Source organism: Lepisosteus oculatus, chromosome 16 (genome assembly GCF_040954835.1).
Source record: "Lepisosteus oculatus isolate fLepOcu1 chromosome 16, fLepOcu1.hap2, whole genome shotgun sequence".
Lineage (NCBI taxonomy): Eukaryota > Metazoa > Chordata > Actinopteri > Semionotiformes > Lepisosteidae > Lepisosteus > Lepisosteus oculatus.
The window spans coordinates 20,666,794-20,674,278 of NC_090711.1; the positions used below are offsets into that span (position 1 = coordinate 20,666,794).

Sequence of the window (7,485 nt, forward strand, 5' to 3'; positions counted from 1 at the left end):
ACAGACTCGCCTCTGGCAAAACACATGACGAACCTCTTCGAGCTGTTGGCCACAGAAGAAGTAATGGAGGATGACAACAGTTTGGTGGACTCTGATGAGGTAGAAAGTGATGGTGGTGTGAAAGGTGTTGTAAAAAGGAAAAAAAAGAAAAAGAAAAAGGGTGTTGTGAAAGAACCTGTGGTTGTAGAGAATGTGTGGGGGGAGTTGGAGGAGGTGGATGAGGGCTGAGTAGTGGAGGAGAGTGGGGTCGAGGAGGTAGAGGGAGGGGAGGGAGAAGGCCAGCAGATGGAGTCTGATCCGATGGAGGAATCCATAGGAGATACGGTCTCTGATGACCCCATCCCTCCGGGTCAAGGTGTGGTGGAGGGCGAACTAGAGGAAGGCAAAACCGGAGTTTTAGAGCAGACCAGGGAGGAAAAGGACTCTCACCTCTCTGACTCCGATGATCCTGAGGTAAGTCCGTTATCCTCGGGGGAGGGGTCCCTGCAGTTCTCTGGGGGAGGCGGAGAGCGCTCCAGATTCGGGAGGTACAGTTTGGGCGAGGAATCACCGCTGCAGGCCCCCTTTGACCCAACATGAGCCGCACTGTGTGTACTGTTAATGCCAGAGGGCTAAAGGAAAAATCTAAGCGAATTGGTGTCTTGAAACCTTGCCGAGCGCCAATTTGGCTTTTGTTTTTTGCAGGAGGTTCACCTAGGCTGGAATGACGATGTGACTGTGTTCAAGAATGAATGGGTGAAGGGTGAGTCTTGGTGAAGTGTGGGCAGAGTGCACTCGTCGGGTGTGGGGATCCTATGTGGGACCCCAAATTTTACAGCGCGTGAAGTCAACTCCATAGTTCCCGGGCAGTTTTTAGTAGTGGATGGTGTGTGGGAAGGCCTAAAGGTACAGCTGATCGCTGTCTGCACACCCGCCAAGAGGCGGCTGCAGGCAGCTTTCCTAAAAGATCTGGAACCACACTTATTCACCAATAGGGTAGTGGTGATGGGTGGTGATTTGAATATGGACTTGAGAGATGCGAGTGTGGCTGGACTGCGTGTTTTGAAAGAGATGGTTAGTCGTTTTCAATTGCAGGACTGCCACAAAGGCTCTAGTCAGGCTCCCAGGCTCTATACTTGGAGCAACGGGAGAGATTTTTAGACGTTTAGATTATATTTTTACCACCCTACAGGGGTCGACACATGCTGAGACGATAACTCCGGTGTGGTTTTCTGACCATTTGTTGGTATCCGTAGGTTGATATCAGATGTTATGGGTTCTAGAGCAAATTATTGGGAACTAAACACAAAAGTGTTGTTGGAGGCGGACTATCAAAGTTTGATAGTCGCGCTGCTTGAGAGTTTCCAAACAAAAAGGTGGAGGTTCCTGACTGCAGTTAGTTGGTGGGAAGCCTGCAAGAAGGCCGTTACCAGGGACTTGATTAATTATTGCAGACGTAGAAGGGTGGCTGAAAGAAAGGAACTGAACGAATGGCAACGGGAGCTAGAAGACCTATATGTGACCTTCAACCCGGGGGGGGTCCTTTGACGCCGAGCGGGCTGCCGAGATTAAGCTCAGACAGAAAAACTTCTGGTCTGAGCACGCAAAGAATTTCCTCTTCCGGTTGAAGGGCACCCTGTTGGAGGGCGAAGAAAAATGTACAGCTCAGTTCTTTGGTTCTGTTCGTGCGAGGCAAACAAAGACCCACTTCGAGGGTCTAAGGCAAAAGGATGGGTCGGTAACTAGAGACATTGAAGGTATGTTGGAGTTGGAGTTCTACAGAAACCTGTTTTCAGAGAAACCAGTGGACAGGGGACTGTGGGAAGAATGGCTAGCTGGTTTAGAAAGGAAGAACGTGGACGAAGGCAGCCTGGAGGAACGTTTGACAGTTTTAGAGATAAGAGAGGCGACGGCAGGACTGCGAAAAGGCACAGCTCCAGGAATTGATGGATTACCGATAGAGTTTTTTTGTAGCTTTTTGGGACCTTCTGCAGCCAATGCTGATTGAGGTCTACGAGGAAATCCTGAGGGTGGGTGACCTTGGTAGGACAATGAGGACAGGTGTTTTGTCCCTGATTTACAAGAAGGGTGAGAAGGAGGATCTGGATAACTGGAGGCCGATCCAACTGCTCTGTACAGATGATAAGATCTTGGCCAGAGTGTTGGGTAGACGGCTGAGGAAGGTGATGCTGGATCTGGTAGGTCGTGATCAAATGTGTAGTGTGGAGGGAAGGAAGATCACTTGGAACCTCCAGCTCATCAGGGACGTTATTGAGTGGGTGGAGAATAGGGGCTTAGATCTGATGCTCGTGAGCCTTGACCAGAATAAGGGCTTCGACAGGGTTCACCACTCTTTCCTTTGGGCGGTCTTGGGGAGAATGGGCCTAAGTGAGATCTTTATAAGGTGGATCAGGGTTTTGTATAACGGTGTTATCACAAGGATCTGCATCAATGGAAGGCTGGATATTAGAATACCAGTTGCTTGTGGTGTGAGACAGGGGTGTCCCCTGTCTCCTCTATTATATGTCTTTTATGTGGAGCCCTTTTCGCATCGGATCCACAATGATCCCACTAGTGGAAGGAGTGGTGGTTCCAGGCAGCGGTGGGATAAAGGCGAAAGTCGCAGCTTATGCTGACGACGTAACCCTGTTCCTCACCACTGATAGAAGTCTAGATCGAGTCCTGAGTCTTACGGATAATCTAGCGGTCAGCACCAGTGCATTCTTGAATAAGGGTACGTGATTGGTTGACCGACAGGGGCACTCGTGGTCCGTTGGTCTGTCATAGAAAGATTTACAGTAAACGTCTTTACGACTAACGGAGTAAAGACATTAAATATACATATACATACTGTATACAGTACAGTTTGCATACAGTAATACAGATGCAGCCATTCAAAGTGCGCGGTACAGACACGGACCGGAGGTAATTGGCTACGGCGTCGTGCATCGTGACGCAAGATGACGCGGGGTACTGCGGTATGTGATTGGTTGACCGATAGGGGCACTCGTGGTCCGTTGGTCTGTCGTAGAAAGACTTACAGTAAACGTCTTTACTGTGCCCGTTGTAGATATTGAATTTTAACACTGAAGGGAAATCTTAGTAGCTGAGCATAAAAAGAATAGGAGCATACTGTAACGCGTGTGAAGGCCATAAACGATATTAATTTTGGAACATAAACATACAGTATATAGCTGGTCTTGGTACTTAAAAGAAAAAAATACACACCAGTATTCCATTTCTCCCTAAACATTTTAAGCATCGAAGTCTTTAACTAAAGAGATACCGGAGTCAACAAGCATACTTTTAGAATTTGATTAAAAGGGAATATAATATGGAATCGCGTATCTAACGAAATTAATAACGATATAATTATATTCATGTACCGCAACACAAGAATAGTACACGCTGTACATTGTCTGTCGATAATGTTTCTGTAGTGCTTTTTCAGCAGTCTGCATGTGACCTTGACAGTGGCGCTGTGTGTTAGGTTCCTGACTTCCATGTCACACGGTCTGTGATCTAATCCCACTAAAACTCTGACTTTTTTTAACAAACATTTCTTTGAAAAAATGAAACGTTTCCCTTGGTCACTCGCACCAAACAAATTTATATTTTTAAATATCACAACATGATCGGATTTAAGTCTTTTTAATAACAATGAATAGTCACCTATGCGTTACAAAATAAACATTTATATTGATTTGAATCGTGTTTTGATTTAAATCGTAAACGCGTGTTTAAATATATGTGTTTAAAGGCGATATATAAAAGCGCTGATTCTTATGGAATGTTACACTCAATTTAAACACAAGCTGTCTTTAGCCCTCTAAGCTGGTTCATACAGAAATGTAAAGATCCAGGCTCAGAACACACAGCTTCATTAGAGAATACATATGCAGGACAACTAGAGAAGACGTTTTACAGAGGATGGATTTTTAGAAACATCCCATCAGTGACATCACTGAAGTCAACTCCTAGGTACTGTAACTGTCGTGTGGATAGTTTCACAAGAATCAGACAAAGGTTTAAGCATCGCTTGTTCTAGATAAAACTGCAAAAAAAAACAACAACCCATAATGTACTTCTTTGCGGCTCTGTTTGCCCAAATCATATATTCACAACGTGAAATTTAGAAAATAATATTACCTAACCAAAATCCGCAATATGGAAACAGAACCTGTGTAATTGTTGATAGATGATGTACTCGTAACATTTTTACAAGACGAACTACAACATTTAAAAAATGACTTGTATGTACTTGATATCTCTAATCAATCCACGGTGACATTGTTAAAATGTCCCAGCACAAAACGAAACTAAAACGCCCTGGGCATACCGTTTTGCGCTTCTTATCAGTTGCTCAAAAGTAATTTGACCGTATGAAATGCATAATATAAACCTAGAAACATATACGTGAGCAGTATATACGTACTGTAGTATCGGTGTTAAGACATACCTCTCAAATACTGTAAATCAAGTTAAAAATATCTCAAGACCGATTCTGGTCATAATGAAACCATGTTTCGTGTATGTTTTCTTTAAAGTACCGAGACCAGCCATATACTGTATGTTTATGTTCCAAAATTAATATCGTTTATGGCCTTCACACGTGTTGCAGTATGCTCCTATTCTTTTTATGCTCAGCTACTAAGATTTCCCTTCAGTGGTAAAATTCCATATGAATATTCAATACTTAAACGGGCACAGTTAAGACATTAAATATACATATATATCATATCTTCGTTAAAGACTTTGATGGTGACAGCTCAAACATGAGAGGATGAGCTTTATTAGCTCCACCTTGCGGAAATTCCGGATACTATTATGTTGCTTGTCGTATTATAGGAGAATTTACGGTATCTTACCGGTAACTTGCGGTAGACTGCATACAGCGTACCGGAAAATAATGCGGTATCGCCCGCGCATTTTGAATGGCTGCATCTGTATGTTTATGTTCCTAAATCAATCTCTTTTATGAGCATGTGAAAGGCATGGTGAATCAGAGATTCTAAAAAATTACTGTACTTTGCATGATTGGAAACAAATGCCTGATTGCGAAATGCTGTGGTGTTACTTTTACAAAGACGGTCAATGAAAAAAAGAATGTGGACCAGGGCAATACTTTGAGTTTACAGCTTGTCCAAGGTCATTCATTATTAATTCTATTAGTAATATCTTCGTTAAAGACTTTGATGGCGACAGCTCAAACATGAGAGGTTGAGCTTTATTAGCTCCACCTTGTGGAAATTCCGGATTCTATTATTTTACTTGCGGTACTATAGGAGAATTTACGGTAACTCGTGGTAGACTGCGTAAAGTGCACCGCAAAATGATGCGGTATCGCCCGCTCATTTTGAATGGCTGCATCTGGATATCCCATGCCAGCTAGCCTCCGGAGAGATGTAATTAAGACCGTCTTCACCTTTGTGTGGGGGTGGAAATACGAGTACATAAAGCGAAGGGATGTGTACTGACTCTTTGAGGATGGAGGAAGGGAAGTACCAGACATCCCGTTAAAATTGGATTGTTTTTTTGTCTTTAATGTTTGTACCTTACTGCATAAAAACCCGTCACATCACTGTAGTGCCTTTGCTCACTTATGGTTTTCGCTGGTTACGAGACACCTGGTAACTTGGACAATACTGTACCTAAGGCTGAACGGCTTCCGTGGCATTATAGGCACGCAGCACACTGGACAAAATCTCATGCAGAAGTGAAAGATGGGTTGACCACTTTGAGCCACAGGCAGATGTATAGGGAAATTAAGATGGAAAGTAACAGAGCCATCCCTGGAATTTCAAGAGAGGTATGGCTTTGTATCCAACCAGGAAGTTTAGATAATCGATTTAAAGACCTAAATTGGCTTTGTGTATGGGGGCTTGTCCCGCTAGAAGCTGTGCCTGCAACCTCAGTGTTCTGAAGAAAAGACTATTCAACGTGTTCTGGGACTGCAGTTTCGCTCAGCCTGTTTGGAAAGAGTGTTTGGGACTGTTTCCAGGTTTATTCGCACAGGAAACTTACATATAAAATGGTTTTAAGAGGGGTGATTGGATTGAAGACATGGAATGAAAGGTTTTTGCTATGGCTGTTAGTGAGCATGGTTAAGTCGTATGTATGGCAGGCAAGGAACAATCTGGTTAAGCACGGTGGGGGATGTGATATGGAAGGTGAAAAGTGATGTTTCACGACGGGTGAAATGGGATATAGTGAGATGGGGGTTTGCTGCGGTTAAAGAGAGGTGGAAAGCCTGATTTTGTTAAGATAACGATTTAGGGAGACAGGGAAAAGAAGTAGGTGAATTTGTAGATATGTACAGTACTTTATATAAGGATTGGTTAGGGGAAATATTCTAGCGGGTGGTGGTAAGGGAATGAGTTGGATGGGGCAGGATCATGACTTGAATAAGGGGTGGGGTTATTGAGAATGGTTTGTGTTGTTTATCGATGGTTTGGGTTAATTTAGGTTAGTTTCAGTTTGATGTTTTTTGGCGTGTATAGGTAGGAACCTTTAATTTGTATAGTTTATATCTTAAAAAAAAACACAAAAAATCTGTTCTTATCAGTTTAATATCTGATACGTCCCCCATCGGGGGACCACATATTAAATGGATTTTTGGAACAGGGAGCTGGATCAGGAGCTTGCTCCGTCCTCTCCACGCATCGGCCCGGTATTGCAGCGCCTCCAGGAGCGGTGCACTACCTTCTCTCAGCGGTGAAAAGACAGACGTAGCAAGCAAGCGAGGTGGACTGGAGCTCCTTCTTCTCCGGTCTCGTCTCTCGTCCATTTGTATGCGTCTCTCGGTCTCTCTCTCCCCCTCTCTCCCCTGTGTCCGTCTCCATTCCCATCCTCCCTCTGCGCACTTTCCCACGGCTGGACTTTCTCGGCAAGCAGGCCGGCCCTCTTTTCGGCTCCCCTCCAAAAAACGTAGGTTTTTCATCTTTTTTCCAGGGAGGCAGGTCCGTCTGTGTCCGTCCTTGCAGGCAGGCCCCTTTCAAAAGCCGGGCGATCTTCCCTCCAAAAAACTTTTTTGTCTGCAGGCAGGCAGGCATGTGCGTGTGTCCGTCCCTCCCTCCCGAGAGAGGGCTGCCCCTTGCCTCTGCCCACAGGTGCCGACAGTCAGCTTTTGCTTGCAGCTGCCTCGGCATAGCTGCTGCTGGTCGGAGGGGCCTAAACTAAGGAGGCTGGCCGGCTTGCACCGCCCGTGGCTTCGGTCGTTGTTGGGCCGTTGACAGAAGATCAAAGAGCAGGGCCCCCGCCCAGTCCGGCGGCAGACCTCTGGCTGCAGGGAGGCAGGCAGCTGCGCGGGTCCCGGGCTCCAGAGGAGTTGGCCTGTGCCACTTGGTCTTAGCCTTAAGTAAGAGTAAGCAGCGACGGACGGAGAGGAGAGAGGAGAGAGGAGAGTGTCGGCGGAAGAAGAGTTTTTCCACAACTTACCAGAAAGAGCAGTGGAGCGAGGAGGACGGAGGGATGGAGCCGGCTCCTGAAGGTGCTTTTGCTACGGCA

General features: G+C 45.3%; 1 non-coding gene across 1 annotated transcript; it reads left to right on the plus strand.

The window, feature by feature from the left end:
* The first annotated feature begins 6,498 nt into the window (after nt 1-6,498).
* Nucleotides 6,499-6,683, plus strand: LOC138223465 (U2 spliceosomal RNA). Its single transcript, XR_011181893.1, has one exon. It is a non-coding gene; the product is annotated as a U2 spliceosomal RNA (small nuclear RNA).
* Nucleotides 6,684-7,485: the final 802 nt, after the last annotated feature.